This window comes from Castor canadensis, chromosome 3 (genome assembly GCF_047511655.1).
Source record: "Castor canadensis chromosome 3, mCasCan1.hap1v2, whole genome shotgun sequence".
NCBI lineage: Eukaryota > Metazoa > Chordata > Mammalia > Rodentia > Castoridae > Castor > Castor canadensis.
In genome coordinates, this window is record NC_133388.1 from 148,923,320 (window position 1) to 148,948,509 (window position 25,190).

General features: G+C 37.2%; 1 protein-coding gene across 1 annotated transcript in view; it reads right to left on the reverse strand.

Annotated features, from left to right (window-relative positions):
- The window catches only part of Cngb3 (cyclic nucleotide gated channel subunit beta 3), a 148,158-nt gene that overhangs the window by 93,723 nt on the left and 29,245 nt on the right, over positions 1-25,190 (reverse strand). The window lies entirely within an intron of this gene.

Below are 25,190 nucleotides of genomic sequence, written 5' to 3' on the forward strand. Positions count from 1 at the left end.
GAAATAATACCAAGACCAGGGACAGAAATAACACACACACACTTAGCTATAAACCCAATACAGCCACAAAACAAAATTAAACCAGGGGAAAGAAAACAGGTGACTGAAACCACCAATAGCCTATCAAGAACATAGTTGCAAGGTACCAAGTGGAGTGATGGGAGGATGAAAAAGGGATGGAAACCATTCTCTCCCCCAAAATAATTTAATATAGGATTCAGAGGGAAATGAAGAAAATGGATACCCAGTTCCAGACTCCAACAAAACAAAGATAAATGACACCAAGGAACTCAATGCTGCCCATCAGAACATCCTCAAAGAAGAAATCCTCAAAGTAATCACTGAGAATGTAGTGGAGATGTTACTAGACATGGTTAACCAAAATGTGTAAGAGGCACTCAAGAAATTTCAAGACAACAAAAATAAAGAATATGAGAAGACACAGAAACAAATAAATGAACTCATAGGAGCCCTAAATAAGCACCAAAGTGAAACAGAGAACACTATAAATACAGAAATAAATGAAGTAAAGACAAAAATAGACAATATTAAAGAGGAAGTGACCCATGATATGCAAAACCTCAGAAAAAATAATGAAACAGAAATACAAAACACAATGGACGGCCACTCTAGTGGACTAGAATAAGCAGAAGACAGAATCTCAGAACTTAAAGATAAAATGGAAATTAAAGGAAAGACTGAAGAGCTATTAGTCAAACAACTCAAGACCTGTGAAAGGAATATGCAAGAACTCACTGACTTCATCAAAAGACCAAACCTGAGAATCATGGACATTGAAGAAGGAGAAGAGATGCAAGCAAATGGGATTCGTAATATAGTTTTTATTAGTCTCCTCTGTAAAATATTACCTTTATCTCATATCTAAGCAAACTAAGTATCCTTCAGTTTAAATATCAACAAACTCACCCTCCAGCACGTACGTCTAAAATAGGACCCAAATATTATGTCTACATTCTGTTTAGTAGTGGTCTATGTCACCTGTATATACTCTACTTCTTAAGAGAAAATATTCATTATAAGACAGTTTGACCTCTTAAAATCAAAATACCTTATAAGGATGAACAAACATTGGGCACTAATTATTTCCTTTTCTGTCTTCCATGGCTCTAATTTGTTTGTAACCTTCTATCACCTATTTACATGCATGGCTTTTCAATCAGATAAAGTGAGCTTCACTTGGTTTGTTTGAAAAGCATAATAGTACTGGGCTTTAAACTCCTGGCCTTGAGCATCCTAGGCAGAACTTCCACTACTTGAGCCATACCTCTAGCCCTGCCTACCCACTCTACTCTTAAGGAAGAATTTACCTGAGAACTTTTCCCAGCCAGACACTGAACATCCTAATTTCTAGATGTTCAGAGGCTAGGAGCCCGTAGTTCTAGGGCTGTAAAAGCTGTGGCCACACTGCTGGTGGGAATGCAAGATATTGCAACCACTCTTGGAAAACAAAATGGAGGCTTGTTAAAAAAGTAAACATAAATTTGCCATATGATCCAGCAATCCCACTCCTGGGGATATACCCAAAAGAATGTGATACAGGTTACTCCAGAGGCGCCTGCACACCCATGTTTATTGCAGCACTATTCACAATAGCCAAGTTACGGAAACAGCCAAGATGCCTCACTACTGATGAATGGATTAAGAAAATGTTGTACTTGTACCCAATGGAATTTTAGTCAGCCATGAAGAAGAATGAAATCTTATCATCTGCAAGTTAATAGTTGGAACTGGAGAACATCATTGTGAGCGAGGTTATCCAGGCTCAGAAGATCAAAAATCGTATGTTCTCCCTCATATGCGGTCTTTAGATCGAGGGCAAATGCAGCAATGTTCTTGGACTTGGGTCACACGCTAAGGGGAGAGCACATACAGGAGGAATGGGGATAGGTAGGAAACCCAAAACTTGAAAGTGCTTGATGTCCCCACTGCAGAGGGGCTAATACAGTAACCTTAAAGCGACAGAGGTCAATATGGGAAGGTGACCGGGAAGTAGAGAAGAGATCTAGTAAAAATGAATAAATTCAGGTTATAATACACTTTCTCCATGGAAGCAATGCTAGGAATCTCTCTGTATAGTTATCCTTATCTCAACTAGCAAAAACACTTTTACTTTCTTATTATTGCTTATGTCTTCTCTTCAACAAATCTGGAGAAAAGGGCAGAACCGGTTTTGCCTGGAAGTGAGGGGGTGGGTGGACAGGGAGGTGGGAGGGGCAGGGGGGAGAAATGGCCCAAACAATTTATGTTCATATAAATATATGAATAAAGAGAAAAAAGTACTTAACCGACACACACGAGAAAAGAAAATATTCTGGCTGAGAAATACATAGTACTATTATGTAGTAAGGAGCTGGGTGTATCAGTGTTATTATGATACACTCTAGTCCCCAAAAATGAAATCCTGTGCTTTTAAATGTACTGTGCTCTTGAGATAAGTGAAATTCTACCATTAACTGTAACACAAATCAAGGAAATCATTCTTAAATAATACGGTTTGGAGGAGACAAAAAATAAAGTAGATAAACAAAAAAAATTGTGAAGGGCTCATAACAGTGTTGTTGTTATTGATAAAAAATACTAGCATTGGTTTGTTGCAAACTGAGAGGTTTCTGGGAGTGTTCTACCCTTGAAGGAATGGGTACAAGGAACCAAAAGGGGCTATGGTCAACCATTAGGGTACTGGCATGCAGAGTCATCTTCAGAGTTGTGAAGTAAGTTGCCTTTCTCCCAAACCTGAATTGAGTGGATGGAAGCAGAAGCAACTGCTTCTAAGGCATCCAGAGGATTTGGGTGGGAGATGCACAGCTGTAGCCCAAGTAGATGGCAAAAAGCAGAATGAATGGAGAACTGTATGCCCAGACGATGAGTTAGTGTTATGCTCCTCTTGGCAATGTTTCAACCTGCAATCACTATTGAAAGATTACAGTAAACAAAACAGTATGTACAGCAATGGTTTACCAAGTAGTGAGTTCGGGAAGGGAGGTAGTGAGACAGAGCTTAGTGGGAATGATTTTTTCCAGGTATGTGGAATAAATGAGTTGCATGATTTGTAGGAGATTTTCTAAATTCCTAAAACAACTAAAAGTTGGTCTGCTTTCCACTATCAACAGGGGCCAATAATTCTAAACAATGTTGATTAAAATACCCCTAACCTCAAGATAGACCCTCGTACTGTCCCCTCTTTGTATGCTTCAGGTATACATAAATTATGAGGAATTTCAAGTGTAAAGGTAATCATGTAAACCTACAATTACCAAACAACTGCACAAAATCAGTACTATGAGGATCACTAAAGAAAACAGAAAAACTAACATTTGAGGAAACAGAATTAATAGCATAACAATTTCAAAAAAGTTTAATATATTTCTAGACATAAGAGAGGACATTTATGTCAGTTGGGATAGATTACTGTGAAAAAATTTAACTGGAGACTTAGAGATAAAAATGGATTATCCAAAAAACCAAAACAATAACAAAACAAACAAGATGAGATTAGCATAATTACTTACATAACAGAAGAAAAAATTGGTGAGTTGAAGTATTCTCTGGAAAATAGCCCAAGAGATGAAAAGTATACACAAAAAAGATAAGAAAAGATAGATGTACAGGCAGGTAAAAAAGGTACAAAAGGCAGAATTAGAAGTTCCTAGACAGTTCGTACAGAAGAGACTATAGGAGGAGGGGCAGATAAAATTAGGCAAAGACACTGCATTCTGAAGAAATGCATAAATCTTCAGATTCAAAGAGGTTGTCAAAGGATAAATTTCCTTCATCTGTCATAAATATCAGAATACTGAAATTAAACAGGAAAATCCTAAAACCCCTGATGGAAGAGCAAGCTTCTTCCTACAGCAGTCAGTATCATGGTTTGGATCTTAAATGGTCCCCGAAAGCTCATGTGTTAAAGGCCTGGTTGACAGCCCATGGCTGTTATTGGGAGGTGGTAAAACCTTTAGGAAGCAGAGTCTAATGGAAGGCCATTAGGTCATTGGGGACATGTCCTTGAAGGGGATGTTGGGAACCTAATGCCTTCCTGCCTCTTATTCATTGCTACTAGGAAGTGAGAGGTTTTTGTACCATGTGCTGCTACTATGATATTCTGCCTCACCACAGACCCAAAAGCAGTCAGCCAACTTCTTCCAATATGAGTAAATTGCAGTGAGACAAGGGATATCAAAAGCCTGACAGAAAATGTAAACAAATGCCAATTGCTCTGAGGCTCTTTTTTTTTTGTACTGGGGATTGAACTCAATGCCTCACAAGTGCTCTATCACCTGAGCCACACCCCCAGTGCTTTTTGCTTGTAGTTTGTTTTTCAGATAGTGTCTTACTAAGTTTTTTGCTGGGACTGGCCTTGGGTTCGATATTCCTGTCTCTGCCTCCCAAGTAGCTGGGATTATAGTTGTGTGCTCCCATACCTGTCTCTCCTGAGGCTTTTTTCATGCCTTGGCAGCAGAAGTGCCTGAGATCTGGAGATTGAAGCAAGACTGCACAATGCAGAGATGGGCTTCATTCATAAGACTGCAAATGGAGGTGTGTGTGGAAAGTTTCTGGCAGGGTGGGGATCCACTCAGAGCAATTCAATGATCTAAATGCAAATGAAGGCAATTTGTAGAAAAAAGGAAACCAAGACTGTGTGAGTCAATGAAGTAAAATCACATGTGAGCCTCAGAGAAACCAGAAATAGCACAAAAGGAAATCAGACTGGGGAAGGAGAAAAAGTGGGAATGCTGATAATCAAAGCTGTAAATAAGGTCACGATTCTGCGCATTGGTGTACAGGACTGTGGGAAAGAAGTCTAAACTTTGGTGACCTGAATGTGGCTATGGCCACAGCTTTTATAGCCCTAGAACTACGGGCTCCCAGCCTTTGACCATCTAGAAATTAGGATGTTCAGTGTCTGGCTGGGAAAAGTTCTCAGGTAAATTCTTCCTTAAGAGTAGAGTGGGTAGGCAGGGCTAGAGGTATGGCTCAAGTAGTGGAAGTTCTGCCTAGGATGCTCAAGGCCAGGAGTTCAAAGCCCAGTACTATTATGCTTTTCAAACAAACCAAGTGAAGCTCACTTTATCTGATTGAAAAGCCATGCATGTAAATAGGTGATAGAAGGTTACAAACAAATTAGAGCCATGGAAGACAGAAAAGGAAATAATTAGTGCCCAATGTTTGTTCATCCTTATAAGGTATTTTGATTTTAAGAGGTCAAACTGTTTTATAATGAATATTTTCTCTTAAGAAGTAGAGTATATTCAGGTGACATAGACCACTACTAAACAGAATGTAGACATAATATTTGGGTCCTATTTTAGACGTACGTGCTGGAGGATGAGTTTGTTGATATTTAAACTGAAGGATACTTAGTTTGCTTAGATATGAGATAAAGGTAATATTTTACAGAGGAGACTAATAAGAAAAACTATAGGAAAATACTTAAGAATCTGCAGTGTTATTATAAACTCATGGATTTTTTTTATATGTTTGAGTTTTCATCCTTTGAAGTTAGTATTCTTATTTATTTATTTATTTATTGGCTGCCTTGGGGTTGAACTCAGGGCCTCAGGCTTGCTAGTCAGGTGCTCTTACCACTTGAGCCACTCGGCCGGTTCTTAGAATCTTTAAGAGGAAATACCGGGAACACCATATGGTACTATAACATGTTTCCAAAGCTTTTCAGAAAGGTGGACCTCTCTCCTGATGAACATCATCATCAAATTTTACAGTCAAATTTACTTGCCATGTTTTGTGCAAATAATTTGTGTAGTCTGTCACAAACTGTATTACACTGCATATTTAATTCAAATACCCTAGTTTCTGAGGCATAACAGCACATAGCTGTAAAACTTCCTCATAAATCATATGGGCATGGTTGAGGGAGTTCTCCATTTGATCTGTTTGTAGTCAGTGCAGATCTAGGATGTGCATCACAGGTTTTTATGCAAATAAGGAGCATCTATAGTCATGCAAGTTTGCATCTGCGACTCAATTCCGCTCCATGAATGTGACAGAATCATTCTATAGGCACAAACTGCAAAAGCAACGTTAAAGAGACAATATTTCTAAAGTATTTCAGACACCCTATTGATCTGTTACTTTTAATTTGATACTTGAGGAGAAGAAGTAATTGTCAGCAGACTCGTTCCTGAATCTTTTTGGAAAGTGAAATTTATATTTGGCTTTCATGCAATAACATGAACTCAGGATATCCCACAATTGACAAGAAACTGGGACTATTGTAGATTCTGCCATGCTACCTATAGTCCCAGGTTTGTAAAGTTTTTTTTAAATTTTATTTTAATTTTGCATTAGGATTCTTTAATAATATGAGGGGACTTTTCATTATAGTAATTCCATATATGCATACCATACAATTTGAACTCGTTCACCCCTTCCATTGTATTTCCGTTTCCTCCTCTCTCCTTTTTCAGTGTTTCGTTATATTTTCATCTATCATCTATCCATCTATCTATCTATCTATCATCTATAGATAGATACATATAGTGTACTTCTACCCTCTTCACCCCTCAGTGTCCTTTCCTTTTCCCCTCCTCCTATCACAAACCCTCCCCTACGCAGTCCCCCAGTTAAATTCAGGCCCTGTTACTATTATTATCATCATCATTTCAGGTCTCTGTTCCACAAATAACCAAGAACCTGTGATGTTTGGCCTTTAGAGCTTGGCTTATCTCACTCAGCATGTGGTGATATTCTGGTCACCAAGGCCATGCTGGAGACAAAAGATCACAGCACCATAGCTGTTGACAGGTGTGGTGTGGCCACTTGTGAACATTGGGCATTTTTATTTGCTGGCAGGCAAGTCTCTAGTGCTGGAAACTTGCAAAATTTTAGGTCCACTTTAAAGAAGGATAGAAAACTGAATTCTAATCTCAACTCAAGGTCTTCAGTGATTTACTCTGAAACTTAAGCATTATTAGTTTTGCAGTAAAGTCACCTCTGCAGGTGTTAAAGATGTGTCTAAAAGAGTTCAGTGTTTAAAATAACCGTTATTACAAAAGAAAGTTAAAAAAAAGATCAAAGTACATTAGATTCATTAGTGAAAATAGCATAAAGAAACCTGTGAAAATTATAAAAAATTAAGGGAGAAGGATAAGAAAGAAATAGAGGGTGAATATGATCAAAATACATTACATGCATGTATAGAAAAATCACAACGAAACACCTTTGTACAAGTAATACATGCTAATGATGAGAAAAATAGTTCTCTGTGACTGGGGAATGCCCCTCCAAATCCATTCTAGAGTTATTCCAGGAATCAGTATAAAGTTAGATAATTACAGTTTCCAGATTCTCCATCATGTTCCTCTTTGAAAGTCAGTTCACCCATTCATTTACATACATGAGATTCAATTCATTTGTAAGTACAGATTCTTCTACATCTTATTTGTTACTTGGACTCTCCTTGGAACTCAAACACAAATGTCATTGACATCAGGGCAATGTGATACTTGATTGTACCCATGTGAACATTATTATGACTGTATAGTCTAGGTTAATTAATAATTATTATGAGTGGACTTGAAAGCATATTTTAAGTTTGTGCCTGTTGGAGGCTTTGATTGGGGAAATAAAATATTTTTACAAACAAAGAAAACAATATTCTATGGAGCATAATTCTTTTTAAAAATGCTAGCATTTCCCCATGTGTTTGGTGACATTTGCAGTTTATTCATAGGGAAAAAACTTTTCTTTCCATAAATAGAATTAGACTTAACTTGCATTTTGGAGAGAGAGTATGTAATTTGTATTAAGGTATAAATTAACATATTTTATTTCTGAAGCAGATTTAGGTGGTGGAGTGAGGGGGATTGTTAGTGAGAAGGGATGGTGAGGGAGAATATTAGGAAGCTGGGATTTTCAATGAGGAAGAGATGAAGGGGTTGAAAATAAATTAGAAAAGTATTAAAATGGTGAAATCAAGGACATTGGTGGACCATGAAGATAAATGTTGACTTCTTCACAGTTTAACACTGGATCACACTAGACCACAACCAGTTTACAATTGAGGTCATGAGGACAGATCGTTAGTGGGAAAATATTTTCTTTTTCTCTCTTACTTCTCTTCCTTCTTGAACTTTCATGCTCTGGACTCTTCTGTAAGTCTTCCACCCCTGTTTATTGTAAGTCTTAGTATTATAAAATCCTGAAAGGCAGAAAGAAAGTCTGAGGACCCTCGTCTGTTTGGCCATCTAATATATTATCCTGGTAATTTACTATTTTTCTCAGCTAATAACTATTTTCTTACAATTAGTCATCATTGACAGAGGTAGTGATTATATTTGGGTGCATCTTTACACTTTGAAGGTTAGTGAAGTGGAATGCTCCAACAATTTGATTTTTGTTCTGAAAGTGCAATTTTTAGGTCCCTCAAAATTTGAGGGACATTTTCCCTCTACTACATCTCTTATAATTATTTATTGGAAATTTCTGTAGAATTTAAAATGATTAATAATTTAAATACACAAATTAGCCCTAATTTTACAGATAAACAATGACATTAAGACTACTGGGTGCTATTATTATATATTATATTGTTATATACACTTACCATTTCTGATGAACCACTCTTTAGTATTTAGATATTTGTTGAATATATGTGATGTTGGTCAAGACAAATAATGTACTGACATTATAACAATCAGTAAAAGAAAAAAAATGCTGAAAGCTGCCAAGTCTTTCGTTGTCTGAAAACTGCAATGAGATTAGAGATTTAATTTTCTATATTTTCAATATCATTGTGTTAGATTCCTTTTGCTAAATTCATTGGGTATTTCATTTGAGCAATACTCATGATCTTCCAATTTCATCAGGTGGAGAATCCTTTAATCTTCCTGTGCAGGCTTTCTGAGAGGAGAGTCCTTTGCAAGCAAAAATTTAGTTTCTCTCCTTTTCCACTTTTATTCTTCCTCTCCTCCCCTTCCTTGCTCTTCCTTTCCCTGTTCCCTCCACCTCTTAATCTTTCTCTTTTATTTTCTCTTTCTTTCAATCCAAATCTAACCAAGTAAAAGAGCAAAACCTCTACAAAATTTAAGGATATTCAATTTCTTGTTTTAGCAATACAAAGATGCTTAATTGCTGTAAATGTTTTATTGCACTTTCATAAAAAGGAGGTCTAAGCATTTCCAAGGTGAATTCCACAGCATAAATGCAGTGTCCTAGGACTGGAGGCATGACTCAAGTGGTAGAGTGTCTGCCTAGCAAGCACAAAGCCCTGAGTTCAAACCTCAGTACCCCCCCTCCAAAAAAAGGAAAGAAAGCAACATCCTGTGAGAGGCATTTTTGGGCTTATTTCACTTAATTAATAGATACATCTGAAACTATGTGCTTTGTTTTGTTTTTCTCAGTGATTAACTTAACTATTGGAGGCATTTGTACAACACCTTGGAAATTATTAAAGTATATTGTCTTTCGTTTTTAATTGCTCAATGCCATTTACTTAAATAGAATGGAAATTCATCACTAGGGAATTTCTTTTTGTTGTTGTTCTTATGTATTTATTTATTGTTTACTTATTCACAGGTGTATACATTGTTTGGGTCATTTCTCCACCCTGTCCCTTTTCCCTCCTTCCCCCACCTCAGTTCCAGGCAGGTCCTGTTCTGTCCTTATTACTGATTTTGTTGAAGAAAAGACATAAGCATAATAAGGAAGACAAAGGGTTTTTGGTAGTTGAGTTAAGGATAGCTGTACAGAGAGATTCCTGCTATTGCTTTTGTGTGCCCATGTGTTACGACCCATGTTGATTCAACTCTAACTGATCTTTACCTTGGTTCCTGATCCCCTGCTCATGATAACCTGTCGTTTTAAGGTTTCTGTATTAGTTCCTCTGGAGTGAGGACATCAAACGCTTTCATGTTTTGGGCTTTCTACCTATTCCTATATCTCCCGTATGTGTTCTCCCCTTGTCTTGTGATCCAAGTCCAACCACATTGCTGCATTTGCCTTAGATCTAAAGTCTGCATGTGAGAGAGAACATATTTTTGGTCTTCTGAGCCTGGCTGACCTCGCTCAGAATGATGTTTTCCATCCATTTACCTGCAAATGATAAGATTTCATTTTTCTTCATGGCTGAGTAAAATTCCATTGTGTACAAGTACTACATTTTCTTGATCCATTCATCAGTGGGAATTTCTATAATGAACATTTTCAGTTAATTGCATCTAAATGATAGTTATGGTAAAAATTCTAAGATATTTTCTTAGAGTAAGACTTCTTTCTCTAATTTTATTTTCTATTTACAAAAGGTCCCTTAGATCATAAAACTAAAAAGCTTCTGTTCATCAAAAGAAATGGTCTCTAAACTGAAGAGAACACCCACAGAGTGGGAGAAAATATTTGCCAACTACACATCAGACAAAGGACTGATAACCAGAATATACAGGGAACTTAAAAAACTAAATTCTCCCAAAACTAATGAACCAATAAAGAAATGGGCACGTGAACTAAACAGAACTTTCTCAAAAGAAGAAATTCAAATGGCCAGAAAACACACGAAAAAATGCTCACCATCTCCAGCAATAAAGGAAATGCAAATTAAAACCACACTAAGATTCCACCTCACCCCTGTTAGAATAGCCATCATCAGCAACACCACCAACAACAGGTATTGGCGAGGATGCGGGAAAAAGGAACCCTCTTACACTGTTGGTGGGAATGTAGACTAGTACAACCACTCTGGAAAAAAATTTGGAGGCTACTTAAAAAGCTGGACATCGATCTACCATTTGATCCAACAATACCACTCTTGGGGATATACCCAAAAGACTGTTACTCCAGAGGCACCTGCACATCCATGTTTATTGCGGCACTATTCACAATAGCCAAGTTATGGAAACAGCCAAGATGCCCCAGCACTGACGAATGGATTAAGAAAATGTGGTATCTATACACAATGGAATTCTATGCAGCCATGAAGAAGAACGAAATGTTATCATTCGCTGGTAAATGGATGGAATTGGAGAACATCATTCTGAGTGAGGTTAGCCTGGCTCAAAAAACCAAAAATCATATGTTCTCCCTCATATGTGGACATTAGATCAAGGGCAAACACAACAAGGGGATTGGACTATGAGCACATGATAAAAACGAGAGCACACAAGGGAGGGGTGAGGATAGGTAAGACACCTAAAAAACTAGCTAGCATTTGTTGCCCTTAATGCAGAGAAACTAAAGCAGATACCTTAAAGCAACTGAGGCCAATAGGAAAAGGGGAACAGGTACTAGAGAAAAGGTGAGATCAAGAAGAATTAACCTAGAAGGTAACACCCACGCACAGGAAATCAATGTGAGTCAATGCCCTGTATAGCTATCCTTATCTCAACCAGCAAAACCCCTTGTTCCTTCCTATTATTGCTTATACTCTCTCTACAACAAAATTAGAAATAAGGGCAAAATAGTTTCTGCTGGGTATTGAGGGGGGGAGAGGGAGGGGGCGGAGTGGGTGGTAAGGGAGGGGGTGGGGGCAGGGGGGAGAAATGAACCAAGCCTTGTATGCACATATGAATAATAAAAGAAAAATGAAAAAAAAAAGGTCCCTTAGATACAGTTATAAAGATTAAATTGTTTATATTCTTACTTCCTTTCTCCTCCCACTTCCTGTATTCTTAGGTTATGGTATGAATCAAAAGTGAATGACCTGGTAGGATAAAGGAAAGGAGTGATTTTGAATAACTCCCAGTCCTGACTTCCAGCTACTGGATAATTATTGTGTTAAATATAGTATAACATATAAACAATGTCACAAATATTAAATCCTAGCTCCACTAAAATCTTTGTCTCCTCAGTTCATAATGAGTACTTCCTTTTTCAAAGTACTTTTGTTATGAAAATAAACTTTGTTTTAATCTATTTTAATTGCTATGAGCTCACAATAATCCAAATTAAAAACTATGCATGTAGTATCTATCCTTTTCTTTTCAATTCAGCTATTCCTTGGTAGCAGAAAAATGTTTTTGGCAAGCATAAGGCTATAGAATTATGGACTGGAACTTCACATTTTTAATTTTAAAATTGAAAACATGCAAACATTGGTAATATTACAGAGTTCATGGGATTTGATTTCTTTCAGTGTTGAGATATTTTCTGAAGTACATGTTAGGAGCTAATACTAACAATAATACATAATTTTTGTAAATTGGGGTACTGAGGTAAGTGCTGGAGCCTGCACTCATCAAATTATCTTAAACAAGAATCCTCTCTATATCACATGTAGATGAATAACTACCCAGTCTTTGAATGTGGCAGCTGTGGACTGTTGGGGCTAATTTAAAAGATTAGGAAAGCAGGTAGATCACAGCATCTACTATACTGACAATCACTATTATTTCACCTTAGAGCAGATTTTATTTACTTATTTATTTGGCAGCACTGGGGTTCGAATTTAGGGCCTTATGCTCGCTAGGCAAGTGCTCTACCATTTGAGTTACTCTGTCAGCCCAGTTTTGTGTTTTTTTTTTAATTGTTGTGCTGGGTGGGGGTACATTATGGCACTTACAAAAGTTCTTATAATGTATCAAATATATTACACTTGAATTCACTGCATCTACCAATCTCCTTTATCCCTTCTTCCTCCTATTCCTGAATAGTTTCAACAGGATTCATTCTTCCATTTTCATACATGTGTACACAGTATTTGCACTATATTCACCATCCCACACATTTTCCCTACCTTCTCCCCTGTCCCACTGGTACTAACACCCCAGGCAGGGTGACATTTTTTCTTGTTTAAGAAAGCTACAGAGGGAGTTTCCTTGTGTAGCTATCTTAATACAAATATACTTACATGTATATATGTATTATACCCCAAATTGGTTCATCTCTATTTTTCTTCTTTCTATCTTAATCCCTTTCTTATGGTGGTTTCAACAGGTCTAAAAGTTCTATATTAATCTTGTATAGAGAGTACATAAACCATATTCATCTTCTTAACTTTCTTCTTTTACCCGTCTCCCCCATATGTGACCTCCCCTTAGTATGACCTGTTTTTCGTAATATTGCTGTATTTGTATTAGGTCTATTTTCCACATATGAAGGAAAACATGTGGCTTTTGGCCTTCTGAATCTGACTAACTTCACTTAAGATGATGTTCTCCATTTCCATCCATTTACCTGCAAATGACAAAATTTCATTCTTCTTTGGCTGAATGAAATTCCATTATATATAAATGCTACATTTTAAAATATTGTTTTATTATTCATATGTGCATACAAGGCTTGGGTCATTTCTCCCCCCCGACCCACCCCCTCCCTTACCACCCACTCTGCCCCATCCCTTTCCCCCCAACCCCCTCAATACCCAACAGAAACTATTTTGCCCTTATCTCTAATTTTATTGAAGAGAGAGTATAAGCAATAATAGGAAGGAACAAGGGTTTTTGCTGGTTGAGATAAGGATAGCTATACAGGGAGTTGACTCACATTAATTTCCTGTGCATATGTGTTACCTTCTAGATTAATTCTTTTTGATCTACCCTTTTCTCTAGTTCCTGGTCCCCTTTTCCTATTGGCCTCAGTTGCTTTTAAGGTATCTGCTTTAGTTTCTCTGCATTAAGGGCAACAAATGCTAGCTAGTTTTTTAGGTGTCTTACCTATCCTCACCCCTCCCTTGTGTGCTCTCGCTTTTATCATGTGCTCATAGTCCAATCCCATTGTTGTGTTTGCCCTTGGTCTAATGTCCACATATGAGGGAGAACATACGATTTTTGGTCTTTTGGGCCAGGCTAACCTCACTCAGAATGATGTTCTCCAATTCCATCCATTTACCAGTGAATCGTTCTTCTTCATGGCTGCATAAAATTCCATTGTGTATAGATACCACATTTTCTTAATCCATTCGTCAGTGGTGGGGCATCTTGGCTGTTTCCATAACTTGGCACTAAACATGGGTGTGTAGGTGCCTCTGGAGTAACCTGTGTCACAGTCTTTTGGGTGTATCCCCAAGAGTGGTATTGCTGGATAAAATGGTAGATCAATGTTTAGCTTTTTAGGTAGCCTCCAAATTTTTTTCCAGAGTGGTTGTGCTAGTTTACATTCCCACCGACAGTGTAAGAGGGTTCCTTTTTCCCCACATCCTCACCAACACCTGTTGTTGGTGGTGTTGCTGATGATGGCTATTCTAACAGGGGTAAGGTGGAATCTTAGTGTGGTTTTAATTTGCATTTCCTTTATTGCTAGAGATGGTGAGCATTTTTTCATGTGTTTTTTGGCCATTTGAATTTCTTCTTTTGAGAAAGTTCTGTTTAGTTCACTTGCCCATTTCTTTATTGGTTCATTAGTTTTGGGAGAATTTAGCTTTTTAAGTTCCCTATATCTTCTGGTTATCAGTCCTTTGTTGATGTGTAGCTGGCAAATATTTTCTCCCACTCTGTGGGTGTTCTCTTCAGTTTAGAGACCATTTCTTTTGATGAACAGAAGCTTTTTAGTTTTATGAGGTTCCATTTATCTATGCTATCTCTTAGTGGCTGTGCTGCTGGGGTTTCATTGAGAAAGTTCTCACCTATACCTAATAACTCCAGAGTATTTCCTACTCTTTCCTGTATCAACTTTAGAGTTTGTGGTCTGATATTAAGATCCTTGATCCATTTTGAGTTAATATTGGTATAGGGTGATATACATGGATCTAGTTTCAGTTTTTTGCAGAGTGTTAACCAGTTTTCCCAGCAGTTTTTGTTGAAGAGGCTGCTATTTCTCCATCGTAAATACTACATTTTCTTAATCCATTCATCAGTAGTGGGGCATCTTGGCTGTTTCCATATAGCATATGGAAACATATAGCATCTTAGCTATTGTGAATAATGTTGCAAAAGACATGGGTGTGCAGGTGCCTTTATTGTAACCTGACTTACATTCCTTTGGGTATATCCCTAGGATCTATTGCTGGATCATATGGCAGGTCTATTTTTAGTTTTTGAGGAGGCTCTATACTGTTTTCCATAGTGGTTGTATTAATTTACATTTTATCCAGCAATGTACAAGGGTTCTTTTTTTCCTACATCCTTATCAACATTTGTTGTTGTTTGTATTCTTGGTGGTAGCCATTCTAACAGGAGTCAGGTGGAATCTTAATGTGGTTTTGATTTACATTTCCTTTATTGCCAGGGGTGTTGAGATTTCTCCATGTGTTTTTTAGCCATTTGAACTTCTTCCCCTAAGAAAGCTCTATTCAATTCACTTGCCAATTTCTTCACTGGGTCATTGATTGTTTTGGGAGTTTAGTTTTCTGAACTCCCTGTGTATTCTGGTTATCAATCCCTTGTCAGATGTAATGCTGGCAAAGATTTTCTCACATTCTGTGAGCAGCCTCTTCAATTTAGTGACCATTTCTTTTGTTGTGCAGAAGCTTTTTAATTTCATGTAGTCCCATTTGTCAATCCTTTTTCTTGTTGCTGAGCCATTTGAGCTCTATTTAGGAAGTAATTTCCTATGCCTACTAATTCCAATGTATTCCTTGCTCTTTCCTACATTAGCTTCAAAGTATCAAGTTTTATATTAAGATCCTTAATCTACCTTGAGTTGATAAGTGTACAGGGTGAAAAACATGGATCTAGTTTCAGTTTTCTGCATGCAGATACTAGCTTTCCCAGCAACATTTGTTGAGGAGGCTGTCTTTTAAAACTCCATCATATGCTTTTGGTCCTTTTTAAAAAAATCAGTTGGGCATAGCTGTGTGGATTCATATCTGGGTCTACTATTCTATTCCACTGGTCTTTATATCTGTTTTTGTGCCAGTACTATGCTGTTTATATTGCTATGGCTCTGTATTACAGTTTGAAGTCAGGTATTGTGATACCTCCAGCCTTGCTCTTTTTGCTCAGTATTTCCTTGGCTATTTGCAGCCCTTTGTGTTTCCAAATGAACTTTAGGATTGATTTTTCAATCTCTGTGATGAATGTCATTGGAATTTTGATGGGGATTGCATTGAACATGTAGATTGCTTTTGGTAATATAGCCATTTTCATTATGTTGGTTCTACCAATCCATGAGCATAGATCTTTCCATCTTCTGTAGTCTTCTTGAATTTCTTTCTTCACTGGTTTATAGTTTGCCTTGTAAAGGTCTTTCACATTCTTTGTTAAGTTTATTCCTGGGTATTTTTTTTGAGGCTATTGTAAATGGAATTATTTTCCATATTCTTTCTCAATCTGTTCATTATTGGTGTATAGAAAGGCTACTGAATTTTGTAAATTGATTTGTACCTGCTACTTTGCTGAAGATGTTTATGATATCTATGAGGTTTTTGGGGTCTTTTAGGAATGAGATCATGTCATCTGCAACTAGGGATAGTGTGACTACATCCTTTTAAAGTTGTATTCCTTTTATTTCTTCTTCCTGTCTTATTGCTCTGGCTAGGAATTTCAAGACTATGTTGAATAAGAAAGGAGAGAGTAGACACCTTTGTCCCATTCCTGACTTTAGAGGCAATGGCTTCAGTTTTTCCCCATTTAGTATGATGTTGGCTATAAGCTTGTCATATATAGCCTTTATTATGTTGAGGTACATTCCTTCTATTCCTAGTTTCATCAGAGCTTTTATCATGAAAGAATGTTGAATTGTTTTGAAGGCTTTTTCTGTATCTATTGAGATGATCAAGTGGTTTTTGTCTTTGCTTCTGTTAATATGCAGTATTACATTTAGGGATTTGTGTATGTTGAATCATCCCTGCAACCCTGGGATGAAACTGATTTGATCATGGTGTATGATATTTTTGATATGCTGTTGAATTTGGTTTACCAATATTTTATTGACGAGTTTTACATCTATGTTCATTAAAGGTATTGGCCTGTAATTCTCTTTTTTTGTTGTGTCCTTGTCTAATTTGGGGATGAGTATAATACTGGTTTCATAGAGTGAGTTTGGTAGTGTTCCTTCCCCTTCTACTTCATGGAAAAGTGTGGGGAGTGTTGGCATTAGTTCTTGAAAAGTCTGGTAGAATTCAGCAGTGAATCTGTCAGATCCTGGACTTTTCTTTTATGGGATACTATTGCTGCTTCAGTTTCATTGTGTGTTACAGATCTGTATAGGTGATTAATATCCTCTTGGTTCAATTTTGAATGATCATGTTTATCTAGAACTTTGTCCATTTCTTCTAGATTTTCCAATTTATTTGAATATAGGTTCTCAAAGTAGTCTCTGACAATTCCCTGGATTTTCTTGGTGTTTGTTGTTATCTCCCTTTTTTCATTTCTAATTTTATCAACTTGGGTCCTTTCCGTCTTCATTTTAGTCAGATTTTCCAAGGGTTTGTCAATCTTATTTATCTTTTCAAAGAATCAGCTTCTTGTTTTGTTGATTCTTTGCATGTTTTTTTTGGTCTCTATTTCATTGATTTGGGGCCTTATTTTTATTATTTCTCTCCTTCTGCTAGTTTCGGGTTTAGCTTGTTCTTGTTTTTCTAGGAGTTTGAGATGCAGCATTAGGTCATTTCTTTGAGATCTTTCTGCCCTTTTAATATGCTCTCATGGTTATAAACTTTCTCCTTATGACTGCTTTTCTGTGTCCCATAGGTTCTAGTAGGTTGTGCTATCATTCTCATTAAATTCCAGGAGCTTTTTGATTTATTCCCTTATTTCTTTCACTAGTTACACTTGGTGGAATTGGATCAACTCCAGGACTGTGCAGGTAGGCAGAAGTTGAGGTTCTGTGTTCACGAATTATGGCGGGTCCAGAACATCCCAGATGCTTGTTGAACTCATTCTGCATTTCTCTGCATTGCAGTTTTGCTTTTCCAAGACAGGAGAAAAGAAGCCAAAAATAAGCAAATAAAATAAAACAAAAGGCAGGGAGGGGAGTGGGAATGGCTTTCCAGTGGGCCGGCTGGCAGCTGTTGCTGGTTCTAGTGCTGGGCTTCTGGAGCTGTTATATGCTATAAAAAGCTAATTTAAGGGTCAGTTGTTGAACATCGTGTACACTCTATGTATTGGTGGTATCTTAGTTGGCAAAAAAGCAGAGTTACCAGATCCCTGCTACAGAGAATCTGAAGTATTCTTCTAAAATTGTGGAGCTCAGGTTCCCAGGGTCTGTCAGCTATCCACCATCTTGGTCTTTCTGTGCTGTTTTTGAGGTAGGATATCTTAACCTCTTTGCCTAGGCTGGCTTCAAATCATGATCCTTCTGATCTCTGCCTCCTGAGTAGCTAGGATTTACAGGCGTGTGCCACCAGCCCCCAGCACAAAGATTTTATTTAAAAAAAAATCATTCAACAGATAAACCACTCAGAAACGATCACTTTCCCTGTAGTATTTTTGAACTCCTTTGGTAAGTATTTTATGATTGTAGATTTTAAAAATTAGTTTTTAATATTTAAAATGGCATGGTAATTATTGAAGACTTGGGAAATACAGAGAAAGTAAAGGAAAGGAAAAATGTTTTAGGTCTATTATTTGGAAAAAAGCCACTATTAACATTTTGATGCATATTTTTTCAGTTTTTGCTCTACATACAGACATGTTTGAGTTATATGTTACATATAATTCTGTATTGTTTTGTTCTATTTACAATCTGACAACTTTTTTTTAGGTTTTTAAAAATTAGAATATGTTCATTATATGGGGGGGAGTCATAGTGACAATTCCAATTAGACTTACATTGTACATTAGTTAGATTGTCCCCATCGTCTCTCCCCCTCAACTCCTTCCCTGCCCCATTTAAAGCAATTGCAAGAGGTTTCTTTGTTCTATTTCATACAGGTATATGAAGTCCATCAACCACATACCCTTATCTTAATGTCCTTCATTCATTCATCCTCTCCCTTCCAGCTAGTACCCCACCCCCCCGCCCCGCACCTATTTTGCAGTCCTGTTTTTCATTGTTACTATTTAAGTTGATGTTCAAAGGGGTTTGTTACAAAAATTGCTTTGTAAACATTTTAATGACTGCAATAACTCACACTAATGTATATACCATGAAATGCTTCTATAAAATGTTTCTTTACTTTCTTTATATTATGAGCTCTAGAAAGTATCTTCTTTTTGGCAGACTGAGATTTGAACTTCAGGGTCTCCTTCTTGCTAGGCAGTGCTCTACCACTTGAATCACATCCTCAGCCCTTTTTAGCCTTAGTTACTCAGAGAGGGTCTCCTGTTTTTTGCATGGAGCTGGCCTCAGACTGTGATCCTCCTACCTGTTCATCTTGTGTAGCTGGGATTCCAGACATGAACCATTACATCAGGCTGTGTGTAGAGAGGAGGTTTTGCTAAATTTTTGCTCAAGCTGGCCTTGAACTGTGATCTTCCCAATCTCTCCCTGGTGAATATCTGGAATTACAGTCATGAGCCATCAAGCAGGCTGAAGGTAACTACTTTAAATGTACTCAAAGGTAAACAGATGAAGTTGCTTGAGTCCAGAGGCAACTTTACTGGGACTCAGGCTGCAAAGACAGCTCCTATTACTGTCTTTGAAAGCTGAGAGGATCAATGACTCTGTAATCTGTTCTAAAGCGTGGCAGACTTCACCAGCGGGCAATGCTTCTTGAGGATTGTTGCATTGTTCTATCATTTAAAATGCTTACACATCTCATGTTGTAGACGCAGTATATAAATATAAAAATTGCAACATCTTTGTTGCATCTTTGACCATGAAGATTTTAAACATTGAAGAATAATTTCTTAGAATATATTCTCCAAAATAGTAGCATTGAATACTTTTGAGTATGTATACTTCTAAGAATCCCAGAGAGAAGGCTTATTTTGCTTCTCCTTTTCTAGCATTGGATATTTTTATGAAAACATTTCTGCTAACTTGTCAGGCCAAAAAGTGGCATGTGAATTTAGCAAGTGGTATGTGGTTACTATCAGAAAGAAGGTGTGCGCATTTACTTATAAATCACTCTTTTCTCACTTGTTAATTGCTTGTTTTGAAGTCATAGTCCTTTTCTCATCTCTTTGTGTTCTGTAGGTGTTAAGCATTTTATCTGTGTACTGTCTTCCCTGCTCTATTTTTTAACATAGGGAAATTTTTATTTTTGAGCTAATATAATTATTCACGTTTGTTTTTGTCATTTCTTCCACCTTAGAAAGTTTATCATGTATTTGATAAAGATTCACTTTAATTTTCATATAGTTAAAAAAATTGATTTTAATTTTAATTTCTGAGAACTCTTTGGCTCTTTCATCTGAGGTAAGGAGGTAAATATTCTTTCCCTTCTTACAAATAGCTCACCACCTAGCACAGTTTTTGAATAATCTTTCATTTTCTTGTGATTTGTAATGTCTTCTTAATTTTCCTTTAACTTGTTTGTTCTTTTTGTATTCATTAGATTCCTATTTCAAATAGGATTAAAATCTTTCACATGAATCCAAATACTTCTAACAAGCATAATATTCTTTATTCATGGCTTTATTATAGTGATTCTTTTCCTTCCAGGTATGGCCAAGGTCAGACTGAACAAAAGAAAGACTGTACTGTGTTGGAAAAGAGGATTGGGAGTAAGTGAGGAGATGGAAAAGAAATAAGAGCTTTATAATAATTTATTTTTCCCGGAATAGAAGTTCACTGAGTGCACATAACTTAATTCCTTTTCCAATCATTTCCTTCTTCCCCTTAGTCATTATTTTCCTTTGATCTTTTCTCAGCTATCCCATTGCGACTGTGAGCTGCAGCATGACATCTGGAGGACAGGCACTAGAGAGCAGTGTAACTGCATGTTACGGGAGCAGCTCTGAGCAGAGAGGTTAAACCTTGTGACTGAGTGCCACTGCGCCTCTTTTTCTTCACTTAATCCACGCTTTACTTCAGCAGCCTCCTGCACAGTAGGAGCCAGGGCTGGGCTATTGAATATTGCTTGAGAGCTTGTGCAACCAAGCAAAGCCTTGTCTGAATCTTACACTATGAACTTGTCCATTCATTTGTATTTTTCAACAAGGAACTATGTATCTATCTATCTATCTATTTACCTATATATAGCTGTGGTGCTATATTTGAGTGTTGGGATTTTACTTTTGTGCTATTTTTCAAATTTCCTACATTAGTGGACATGTGCAAATCATACTATAAGTAGGAATAAATACTGGAAAAATTAAAATTCTTATTTGTAGCTGTCAAAACTTATTGCAAATTATTAAAAGACTGTGCTTATGATAGGGACAAAAGGGAAGGGAAAAATCTATTTGGGTGTATTTTCCTATACTATTACCCAGGGATGGGGAAAACATAGCTACAATGGAGGTGGAGCCATTGACAAGTGTTGGTGAAGAATAGAAAGAAAATATCAATCTCTGGACACCTGGCTTCCTTGAGGTTGCCAAGGTGGAAATTTTGGCGGTATGTGACTCATACCTCCAAAAGTCTTGTAGCTTTTGTCACTTGCCAAAGGCATCACTCTGTAAGACTTTCTGCCTGGACTTTGGGAGGCATATGAAGGACTTGGAAGTTTTTTCCTAGTTGATTGGCACTTGCTCTAGTCAGGGAGACCAGTGAGACAGGAATCTCCCTGTCAGGGGTATTGCAGTGTGATATATTCCAAGCTGTGATATGGAATACAATTTCTTACTATTTACTTCTATAGTTCTTTTTGTGCAACCTTGATCTTAAATAAATTATAGTCCAAATTGAATTTTGTTGGTCTACCTTGGCATCTGTCATTTCGAACATTGTTAAAATAGAAAAATGCATTACGAGTTTAAAGGACCAGATTTTCAAAACACTATCTTTCTTCATATGGTGTCATCTGTATGACTAAATGGTAGGGAGATACTAGGTTTTTTTCACTCAGCTATCACTAGCAACTCAGGAGCTAGAAATGTATTAGCTGCTGAGTTTAAGGACAGATTAATGTTAAACATTAGGCTTGAAATTAGTGTAAATGAGCTCATGTCCAAGCATTTAAAGTTGTTCACAGACAACAAGCCTCTGCTCACACCTCCCCAAAGCATCTTGGAAAAAGCAAATTGTCTAGGATTTCTAATTATCTGCTAAAGTCCTTTGCCAATATTTCACTTTGAGTAGAATGTGTTTCTGTTAGTGAGTAGGCAGCTTTCTCTTTGGCCAATTAAACCTATCATCTTAGAAAGTTTTTGTTTTCATTGTTTCAGTCTTTCTCAGTGTCTACAGCCCAAATTATACCATGGGTCAGGAAACTAAATTACCAGAGTGAATAAATCTCAGGTGTGAAGTAAAAGACAAGATGCTGGCAGAATGGTTCCCCAAAGTGTCCAAGTCCTCATCTTTGTCAGTATGTTATATTGCATAGCAAAAGGTAACTGTGGGCTATAGAGTGTGGAATGGGAGATTATTTTAGGTTATGTGGCTGGGTCCAATCTAGCCATGTGAACCCTTAAAAGTAGAAAACCTCCTCTGACTGCAATTGGAAGAGATGCTGCACAAAAAAGTTGTCCCTGGATTTCAAGGACATTGATGACAGGAGCAAGAAGGCTCAGAGGAGTTACATCCTCAGTCACAAGCACTCTTCCAGTTGGTTTATATATGGAGCCTGAGGCTTTGGCCTTGGGTGAGCAGTGAGATAATAAGTTATTAGATTTGCTAAATCTGTGTTTGTCCCAAAGCATGGAGCTGATCCAAATGGTGTGGATCATAGTGAGACATGGGACAAGGGTCGTGAGTAATGCAGAAGCAGGTGATGATTGGAAGAAACAAAGACAGAAACTTTTGATAGCTGGTTAAATTTTCACCAGTTATTGGTGACGAAGACTTGTTACCTTCATAACATTCTTTATTGAGGCCCCAAATGACAGTGAGCTAAGTATAGTAATTTAAATGCAGTTGTTTGTATAAATTACTTGTTGAGAAACAGAGCACAGTTCTCTTTGTATTGTACCTTATATTTTTGGAGGGGAATATTTTTAAAAATTATCTTTCAAAGTAAGGAGTGAAGTACTTTTCCCAGTCCTGCTCAAACAAAATACCTGACCTAAGAAGAATAGACTGATTACTGAGTAAAGATTGTGTTGCTTTTAAAGAGGTGGACCAGGAAAACAGCCCCTGTGCCCCCCGCCCCAGATTAATGTCTGAACAAGGCCTATTTAAGTCCACATGAACCATATGTTACATTTTCAGTTTCTTTCAAAACATATGTTGGTACAGCTTAAACAAAACATTCATTACTTTAAAAAAATACCCTCTGCTTCTAATTTTAAAAGCATGTGAGTAAATGCATTGCTCATTAGTGTGAGAAAACACTGCATTGAGCTCCAAGTAGGTAAAAGTGCAACAGCCTTGAGAACTCTTTCATGTGGCCACCACTTGTATCTTAATCCTGGGGGAAAGCAAAACCTTTTCCCAATTAGCTTTACTTTGAATAGAAGGCTTACTGTGTCTCACAGTCTGGTGCTCTTGTTACATGGACTGATGCATACTAAGGCTCAGACTTGAGTCTTTGCTTTCTTTTCATTAGTTTTAAATCATATCCTAGACTCTGGGGGTGAACACCTAGTGCCATCACTCTCTGATTGCAGTGCTTTTTCCAAATCTTGCTATCACATGAGCCATCAGAATGATTGCAGGTGAAACCAACAATTCTAGACAAGAAATCAGATGCATAACTTCTAGTTCTTATATTTGTGGAATTAATTAAAGCATGAGGGTTTAATTTTTGTTCTTGATCCCAGATAGCTTAAAAGTACATTAGACTTTGAATTTACTGTGAGCCAGTGAAAAAAGATTTGGTGGTATTTGTGATAAAAACATTATGAAATCAGACATGGAGCTTGATCAAATACATTCATAAAATATGTGCTGAGTTACTTGAGAGAAATTAACTTGACAACGTTTTAAATTTAAGGATTTAAGAATTGACACAAATTTATGGGAAAATATCATCTCTCTTCAAAATTATACTACTTAAGGATATCATTCATTCATCCATAATTCATTTAGCATTCATTTACCATAGGCCTACTATACATCAATGAGTCTTTTGGGAATAAAGAATATAGAAGTAATCATTACCAAATTCTATTCTCAAATATTTTACTTTCTAGTAGTGAGAGAAACAGACAATACAAACATTTAAAAATGTAGAATATAAGCTGGGTATGTTGGTGTACAACTGTAATCCTAGCACCTGGGAGTTTGAGGTCAACCTGGGCTATATATTAAGACCCTGTCTCAAAACAAAAACAAAAACAAAAAACAAAATATATCAGACTGTCATAAATGCTATGATAAAAAGCAAATCAGGGTAAGAGAGATGGAGAATGAAAGTTACTGCTATTTTCTACAGAGTGGTCAGAGAAGGCCCTCCAGTAAGATGACATTTGAGTAGACCTTGAAGGAATCGAAAAAGGAAGTTCCATAGGATCTGGGGAAGAATGTTCCAGTGTGGCTGGGTCTCAGTAAGATGGTGAGAATATTGGGAGTTTAGGTCAGGTAAAGGGCTAACATGGATTCCTGTGGGTATCCTAAAGACTTCAGCTTTTGCTCAGTGTAAGATGAGGAGCCACTGGAGAATCCAGAGGACAGAGGAATGATTTACACATCAACAGTCCCATTTGGGGTATTCTGTTGAGTATAGATCATAGGAGAGCAAAGAACAAAAGCTAGGTGACCAATTTGGAATTGCTGCAATAGCTATATGAGAGATGATAGACGAAGGTAGTCATAGTGATAAGTTTACATAGCATGTGTCAGGATTCTGGATCCATCCCAAAGGAGTAGGCAACAGAATTCATTATTAGTTTAGCTGTAGAGTACGAGAGCATGATTGGCTTGATTGAAGAGATGAATGAAGATGTCTTTTACTGAGATGGGAAAGACTATAGGAGGAACAGGTTTGGAAGAGTTGAGAAAAAACTTGAGTTGCTTTTGGACATATACATTTTGACATGTTTGATAGCTAAAGTGGAGAAATTGCATAGGCAATTGTTAATTCAACCTTGGGTTTTGGAGCAAAACCAAGATTGAAGATATAAATTTGGGTGTCTTCTGGTGTCAATGATGCTTGAAGCCATCACTCCGGATAAAACCATCCACTAAGAGAATATAGAAAGAATAAAGAAGAGGCGAAGAATGTAGTTGGGTGCTTAGAGTTTAGAGGTTGGGTATCCATCAATGAATAGTGAGGAAGACACACCAGTGAAGTGAGGTAACACATCAGTCTGATAAAGTATAATCTGGGGAGCCAAATGCAAACTGTGTTTCAAGAACAGAGTGAAGGATTACTTGTGAATAGCTACTGATAGGTGGAAAAAAGCAGAACCAAGGACTGG